The sequence below is a fragment of the Salvelinus sp. IW2-2015 genome, linkage group LG32 (genome assembly GCF_002910315.2).
Source record: "Salvelinus sp. IW2-2015 linkage group LG32, ASM291031v2, whole genome shotgun sequence".
In the NCBI taxonomy this organism is placed as follows: domain Eukaryota; kingdom Metazoa; phylum Chordata; class Actinopteri; order Salmoniformes; family Salmonidae; genus Salvelinus; species Salvelinus sp. IW2-2015.
In genome coordinates, this window is record NC_036871.1 from 24549510 (window position 1) to 24558521 (window position 9012).

General features: G+C 41.5%; 1 pseudogene; it reads left to right on the plus strand.

Moving 5' to 3' along the window:
- The first annotated feature begins 4215 nt into the window (after nt 1-4215).
- LOC111956592 (vacuolar protein sorting-associated protein 4B-like) overlaps nt 4216-9012 on the plus strand; it is a 37497-nt pseudogene continuing 32700 nt past the window's right edge.

The following is a 9012-nucleotide window of genomic DNA, read 5'->3' on the forward strand; positions in this document are numbered from 1 at the left end:
ACATAGGTGTTCCTTTTGTACAGGTGGGATAGGGCAGTGTGGAGTGCAATAGAGATTGCATCATCTGTGGATCTATTGGGACTGAATGCAAATTGTAGTGGGTCTAGGGTTTCTGGGATAATAGTGTTGATGTGAGCCATGACCAGCCTTTCAAAGCACTTCATGACTACAGACGTGAGTGCTACGGGTCAGTAATCATTTAGACAGGTTACCTTTGTGTTTTTGGGCACAGGGACTATGGTAGTCTGCTTAAAACATGTTGGTATTGCAGACTCGGACAGGGACAGTTTGAAAATGTCAGTGAAGACACTTGCCAGTTGGTCAGCGCATGCTCGCAGTACACATCCTGGTAATCCGTCTGGCCCTGCGGCCTTGTGAATGTTGACCTGTTTAAAGGTCTTACTCACATCGGCTGCGGAGAGTGTGATCACACAGTCATCCGGAACAGCTGGTGCTCTCATGCATATTTCAGTGTTATTTGCCTCGAAGCGAGCAAAKAAGTAGTTTAGCTCGTCTGGTAGGCTTGGGTCACTGGGCAGCTCTCGGCTGTGATTCCCTTTGTAGTCTGTAATGGTTTGCAAGCCCTGCCAYATCTGACGAGCGTCGGAGCCGGTGTAGTACCATTCGATCTTAGTCCTGTATTGATGCTTTGCCTGTTTGATGGTACGTCGAAGGCCATAGCGGGATTTCTTATAAGCTTCCGGGTTAGAGTCCCGCTCCTTGAAAGCGGCAGCTCTCGCGTTTAGCTCAGTGAGGATGTTGCTTGTAATCCATGGCTTCTGGTTGGGGTATGTACGTACRGTCACCGTGGGGACGACATCGTCGATGCACTTATTGATGAAGCCAATGACTGATGTGGTGTACTCCCCCATCGGAAGAATCCCAGAACATATTCCAGTCTGTGCTAGCAAAACAGTCCTGTAGTTTAGCATCTGCTTCATCTGACCACTTTTTTTATTGACTGAGTCCCTGGTGCTTCCTGCTTTAATTTTTGCTTGTAAGCAGGAATCAAGAGGATAGAATTATGGTCAGATTTGCCAAATGGAGAGGGAAGGAGAGCTTTGTACGTGTCTCTGTGTGTGGAGTAAAGGTGGTCCAGAGTTTCTTTCCCTCTGKTTGCACATTTAACATGCTGATAGAAATTTGGTAAAAATTATTTAAGTTTCCCTGCATTAAAGTTCCCGGCCACTAGGAGCACCACCTCTGGATGAGCATTTTCCTGTTTGCTTTACAGCTCATTGAGTGCGGTCTTAGTGCCAGCATCGGTCTGTGGTGGTATGGAGACATCTACGAAAAATACAGATACTGTCACGACTTCCGCCGAAGTCGGTCCCTCTCCTTGTCCGGGCGGCGTTCGGCGGTCGACGTCACCGGCTTTCTAGCTACTGCCGATCCACTTTTCATTTTCCATTTGTTTTGTCTTTGTTTCAAACACCTGTTTTTAATCCCACAATCACTTGTTCATTATTTAACCCTCTGTTCCCCACATGGTTTTTGTGAGTGATTGTTTATTGTATTTTCGGTCCTTCTGTGTGTGCTTAAGATGTTTCTTTGTATATATTCTTTGTATATATAGAGAATTTCCTTTGGAAAGTTGACAATTCTTTCAAAATACAGCATCATAAAATAATTGTGATTTCTGAATTATGTCCATTCTTCAACTGACCACTGATTTGTTTCACAGTAAAATGTAAGATTGCATTAATGCCACTATAATAAGACCACACAAACAGTATATGAATGTGCAGCGATCCACTGAATCTTGATTTAATTAGCTGCAAATAAAGTAGGCTGTATGAGCATTTGTTGACAGAGAGAAAAAGTGGAATGTAACCGGCAGATCACAATGTTCGAAAACACATCCATCCATCTCATCCAAAAACAGACTCCCCACCCTCAACACACCCCAGCAGGCCATTCTGTGCCACACCCAACCCGAGCATACATAACCCAGATTCATCCAGAGATACACTCCTTTCTCTTSCATACCATTGCTATTTCCAGTGCCATGGTCAGGGATTATGTKCAGGATGTAAACATAGTGGATTATGATCAGATTAAATACCACCCAAAGGTAGTTATAGCCTCTACAGAATTTGTCAAATTACACATTGGGCATATATATTCAATTGGGCAACATAAATAATGTGCTGTTTAGATTGTTTGTGTTATCAGCTCCCACCTTTGTGAACTATTCGTTGCAAGTACAATATTCACTCACTGATATTACATTTGCAGTTCAGATACACTATACGTATATACAAAGGTATGTGGACACCCCTTCAAAATAGTGGATTCGGCCATTTCGGCCACACCCGTTGCTGACAGGTGTATAAAATCGAGCATACAGCCATGCAATCTCCATAGACAAACATTGGCAGTAGAATGGCCTTACTGAAGAGCTCAGTGACTTTCAACGTGGCACCGTCGTAGGATGCCACCTTTCCAACAAGTCAGTCAAATTTCTACCCTGCTACAGCTGCCCCRGKCAATTGTAAGTGCTTTTATTTTGAAGTGGAAACATCTAGGAGCAACAATGGCTCAGTCACWAMGTTTTTAGGCCATACATGCTCACAGAACGGGACCGCCGGGTGCTGAAGCGCATTGCGAGTAAACATYGTCTGTCTTCAGTTGCAACACTTACTACTGAATTCCAAACTGCCTCTGGAAGCAATGTCAGCACAATAACTGTTCGTTGGGAGCTTCATGAAATGGGTTTCCATGGCCAAGCTGCTGCACACAAGCCTAAGATCCCCATGCGCAATGCCAAGCGTCAGCTGGTGTGGTGTAAAGGTYCCTGCCATTGGACTCTGGAGCAGTGGAATCGCATTCTCTGGAGTGATGAATCACGATTCACCATCTGGCAGTCTGACGGACAAATCTGGGTTTGGCGGATGCCAGGAAAAATGATACCTGCCCGAATGTATAGTGCCAACTGTAAAGTTCAGTGGAGGAGGAATAATGGTCTGGGGCTGTTTTTCATGGTTTGGGCCCTTAGTTCCAATGAAGGGAAATCTTAACGCTACAGCATACAATGACATTCTAGACGATTCTGTACTTCCAACTTTGTGGCAACAGTTTGGGGAAGGCCCTTTCCTGTTTCAGCATGACAATGCCCCYGTGCACAAAGCAAGGTCCATACAGAAATGGTTTGTCGAGATCGGTGTAGAAAAACTTGACTGGYCTGCACAGAGCGTTGACCTCAACCCCACCAAACACCTTTGGGATGAATTGGAACGCTGACTGCGAGCCAGGCCTAATCACCCAACATCAGTGCCCGACCTCACTAATGCTCTTGTGGCTGAATGGAAGCAAGTCCCCCCAGCAATGTTCTAACATCTAGTGGAAAGCCTTCCCACAAGAGTGGAGGATGTTATAGCAGCAAAGGGAGGACCAACTCCATATTAATGCCCATGGTTTTGGAATGAGACGAGCAGGTGTTCACATACACTTCATGATCAAAAGTATCTTAAAAATACATGCTCTACTCACATGGGGTGGAAAGTAGCCTAGTGGTTAGAGTGTTGGACTAGTAACTGAAAGGTTGAGAGATCAAATCCCCGAGCTGACAAAGTAAAAATCTGTCGTTCTGCCCCTGAAGAAGGCAGTTAACCCACTGATCCTAGGCCGTCATTGAAAATAAGAATTTGTTCTTAACTGACTTGCCAAGTTAAATAAAGGTCAATATATATATACTGCACTACCTAATAAGCCCACCCGTGAGGCAGTAGATTCCACATTATCCCAATGTAAACCACTGGTGCTAGGGGGACACCTTGTGGGGATCAACACCACTGCATGAGGGAGTTTTGCAAGAGAGGAATTTACAATATTCCCGAGCAAAAAACTGTTTTAGCCTGTTGCTGTTGATGACCTCATACCGGTAGATCATATTATGTACTTCCCTTATACTTGCACTTTATCTAGATTTGATGTATACTTGTTTCTGATTTATATCCCCTCTAGGGGAGTTTCAAACTGAAGGACAGATATGGGAGAAAGATATTAAGGGTAACCCATTAGCCTACCGTGAATGGTGCTTCTCATGTTTTCCTGGACTGCTGACTAAACTTACATAACATCCATGAACAATGATAGAGGCCTCTAGTGGCCAAAAGGCAGTTTTAGCATGGGCAGAGCCATTGAGCTTCAATTGCAATTCCCAAGCTGTCACATACGCTATAATGGCACAAACATAAAGATGAGTCCTCTATCTGTCTCAATGTAACAATCTTATCATCATGACTCACAGGCAGGCGGATTCTCATGCCTTGTTCAAAACAACTGGAAACTCTGAAATCGTCGACTTCCGTCTTCAGTGCATTCAAGACAACTTTTAACTTGGGTAAAAAACAAGCTCTGACTGGGGAAAAATAATTTGAACGGTTATCCAACTCGGAATTCCAAGTCGGAAACTCTGGCATCTTTCTAGAGYTCCGACGCACTAAAGTCGCATGTCGGAGATTTCCGATTTCCGAGTAGTTTTGAACGCGGCACTAGTCTCAGCCCTCAGCATTATTGTCATTATTTTCTACAGGCAAGTCACTGACGCGTGTGTGCTGTGAAATGAGCAACAAGGAAATAGCTGTGTAAACGAAACAGTAACATCAAGGCAAGGGGCTAAGACTGTGTTGGTTCTCTGGAGCAACTGACCGTATGAAACTTCCCATGGAGCCAACAAATCTACAGGTATAGAGTAACTGACAACTTATGTGATTAGCTTGGTAGGCTGATCTATGTTTTATTGTAAATTATTAATAAATGTTTATGGGCCTATGGGTTTGATTCCACTTGTCAGAATGAGACTGTCAAGCTGTCTTGGGGATAGTGCCAACATAGAACTATAGTCAAGCAAATGTTGCTTGTGTTCGTGCTGTGTTGTCACTTTTGATCAGCTAATCAACTTGTTTATAGAGTAATAGAGCACAGTACGTTATAAATAGGTCTAAATGAAAAAACATGCAAACAAGTAAAAGCTATTGTGAGCCACTTAAAAGTGTTTAACTTTCACACAGCTAAGAGAAATTCCATGTGGCTTGTGATGCTGATGCTTCATCCCATGTATTCTATTATCTAATCAGAGCATAAGAATTGTATGAGTCTGTCTCGTTCAAATGAAGCAATATAGACATAATAGCAAAATATGTGATGAACAATGACAGGGAATGATGCTTTGACTTTGTGCAGCAGTTCCCAACTCATCCCTCTCCTCCACCAACTCATCCCTCTCTCCTTCTCTTTTCTACCTTACTCATCCTTATATCCCACTCTTTTCTGCCCAACTCAACCCTCTCGTCCTCTCTTTTCAGAAAGCTATCGCTGTAGCACAGAAAGCCTCCCAAGAGGACCAGGCTGGGAACTACCAGGAGGCTATCAAATCTTACCAACATGCTGTCAAGTACTTCCTGCACATTGTAAAATGTATGTAACCATGACTCCTGAGGAAATGTCATACAGACATGATGACCGTCTAGTCTCTGAATATTACATTTTAACAGACACTCTTATCCAGAGCAACTTACAGTAGTGAGTGCACACATTTTCTTACTTTTTCATACTGGTCCCCCATGGGAATCAAACCCACAACCCTAGCATTGCATGTGCCATGCTCTACAAACTGAGCCACATGTCAATGCATGCTGAGTAAGGAAATGCATATTATTTTGCCTACAGCTCGTACTTGCATGCAGCAGCAACAGGTAGCCTAGTGGTGAACAGCATTGGACCAGTAACCGAAAGGTTGCTGGTTCAAATCCCCAACTTGAATAGGTGAAAAATCTGYCACTGTTCCCTTGAGCAAGGCACTTAACCCCAATTGCTCCTGTAAGTTGCTCTGAATAAGAGCATCTGCTAAATTACAAAGAAATATATACTATTTAGGCCTAGGCCTACTGATAAATTGTAGCCTAATTTAGTGAATGGTCACTTTCTGGTACTCAGGGAGCCAGTGACAAACAAGGAGTCAATACAATTAACTGATATACAACATGGTGGAAAGATGCTTTTGTTTTGTGAATCACAAGTTAAACAAAATAGTTTTGTAAAAGGGTAAATCTTTATTACAGTCTTGACAKGCAGGCCACAAAAAAGGAATTTCACTACAGAAACCTAAATCAGGGTTTGGCCTAAGGCAACAGCCTACTGTGAAACAAAAGGGGCTTACAGTTTACCCATAAACAGGTATAGGCCTACTCTCCCCTTCTACATCTATTAGGTATATTGTCACCACCTACTACCAAAGATGGTGGATAATTGAAGATCGTTCACTCAGGCCATTGAAAATAAATGTCCAGTCTGCTTATTGGGTGACTCTCCCATAGACAACAGCTGGCTCTGATCTGCTTAGTTTATTGACTTTGACCATTGAACCRCAACAAATTAGTGAGTGGGATATCTCACTTCCTCTTCCATCTCTGCTACTACTCTAGCCTTGAGTTTACAGGCTACTGGTATAGCCRYGTGGTTCAGTTGGTAAAGCATGACACCAGGGTTGTGGGTTWGATTGCCACCAGAGAACCAGTAAGAAAAAGGTTGCACTAACTACTGTAAGTCGTTCTGGATAAGAGCGTCTGATAAAATGTCAAATACCTTGAGCCACTACCTGGGCAAAACCATTGCCTTAACACAGTGTTAACCGTCTCTTCCAACTTCTCTCCCTCTCAGGTCAACCACAGGGTAAAGAGGGCAACCAGAAGATCAGGGACAAGTGCAAACTGTACCTGGACAGAGTGGAAGAACTACAGGAGTATCTAGAAAAGAGAGAGGTTATTAGACAATTAAACATTTTATAAATAATGTAGTCTAACAAGTAGGTCCAATGTTATGCCTACTATATATTTAACATGAATCTGACCGGCAACTCTGTGGTAAGGATAAAGCTAATAGGAGATGGGCATTGTGCATATCCTTCACATGTCAACATGAATCATCCTTATCTGACCTACACATTTGACATTTCATCCCGCTACAATACAAGGTTGGATCCCAACCAACGATAAACCCCACTGAAGAAGAATACAAGGTGAGTGAAAAGATACTGATAACTAACCRCTTTTGTATATGAATGTCTTAAAGAGCAACTGCCCCTAAAAAACAAYTTCTCATTTAGAAAACAACCTCTGCAGCATCGATATGAGTCAAACATTTAGTCTGACAAAATTGACAAAAAAATAATTTTGGTTATAAAGTCAGTGTTGAGTTTTGTGAGACTTGTGGTAAATGAAGGTTGGGTTTGTTTCAATCCTGCCCACAGCTGGCAGCACACAATTAATAATCAATCAGATCAGCTCCTCAGATAGGCTATCAAAAGTCAAACCAATTTTGCCAGGGGTGCACACCAGCCAGCTGAAGCTAATTTGACAAATAATTYGTCTAACTCTTCCCACCTGTGAACACACACCCACATCAAACCACACCCCTAAACCAACTGACCTTTGATGCCCGAAAGCAAAGCAAAATCAGAAAGTGCAGTCGCCCTTTAAGGGTTGTCACTGGCTATATCTTAAGAAATCATGAAATCACAAAAATTWGCTTTTTGGTCTTAATTTAGGGTTAGGTATAAGATTAGCAGTGTGGTTATGGTTAGGTTTATAATCAGATGTTAAGAAGAGAAATGTTAGAAATAATTATGACTTTGTCGCTGTGGTAACAGGGCTGCGTGAAGTTAACATTCTGGGACGTTCAATTGAACGGAAACGGTGCTGTACTGAACGACCAGTTGAAAAACGGAGAGGAGTTGAGGAACACTGTCAGCATGGCCACTGCCCTTTAAAAACGACACTTACAGCTTCAAACCACACCCACCAAACATACCTCAAAGCCTGTTCAACAATGTTTTGCGGAAACGTGTCGTTCAGTACAAGTCGTTCCACAATGTAACAGACTTTTTTATAACAACAAATCAATACAGGAAGTACATGTGGGAACACAAGTATATATAAATAATATACAAAGGACAATTGGGCTAGGGGTACAATATCACATTACACAAGGTCTTTAAGGGACATACATACACTTATTATTCTAACAGCTTTTTTGTTAGAGTATTTAATTGTCTTAAAATAYAGGTCGAAATGTGGTGTTTTGTTTGTAAATTTACATTTGTGAATAWRAAATTTGGCCAAAAGAATAATTAAATGAATTACATAAAATTGTTTCAGCTTATTTCTATCGTAGGTAAAGAATCCAAGCAGTACATCTCTCCACAATAGTGTAAAATCTTCATAAATGTGTTAAATTATAAATCTACTGATGTCTTGCCACAGTTTCCTTAAATGAATGCAATGCCAAAAAAGATGCAACATCGCTTCTGGGTGGTCATTASAAAAGGTACAATTTGAKTTCATGTTTTCCTTAAACTTCTTCATATAGTGGTTGGCAGGATAATATTTATGAACAATTTAAAAGGAAACTTCCTTAATTTTGTTAATAGTACTAGTAATAATGTGTGTGGCAACATCCAAACTTTTCCCCAACAGATATTATCAATCAAACCATTCCAATAAGGCATGACATAAGGTATAGATACAACATCCTGCTGAAACAAGGTTGTTGAATGGACCAAAAGAKAAACAAATYTTTCCTATTGATGAGTCAACAGGGTTAGCGGAAAGTAAGCTCTGAGGGTCAGGTCTTGACACGTTCCTGAATAATAAAGCAACACCTGAGGGAATGGCATCTAAAACAATTGAAAAATCTTTAGRTGTTACAGGGACCTTGTAAAGTGATAAGAATTCCTTACAACTAAGTACAAAACCCTCTGCATTTACAAGTTGGCTCACCAATAGGATATTATTTCGGAACCAATATTCTAAAAACAAAGTTTTTATACAATATATCCAGATTATTCCATATACAGTTGAAGTCAGAAGTTTACATACACTTAGGTTRGAGTCAATAAAACTMGTTTTTCAACCACTCCACAAATTTCTTGTTAACAAACTATAGTTTTGGCAAGTCGGTTAGGACATCTACTTTGTGCATGACAAGTAATTTTTCCAACAATTGTTTACA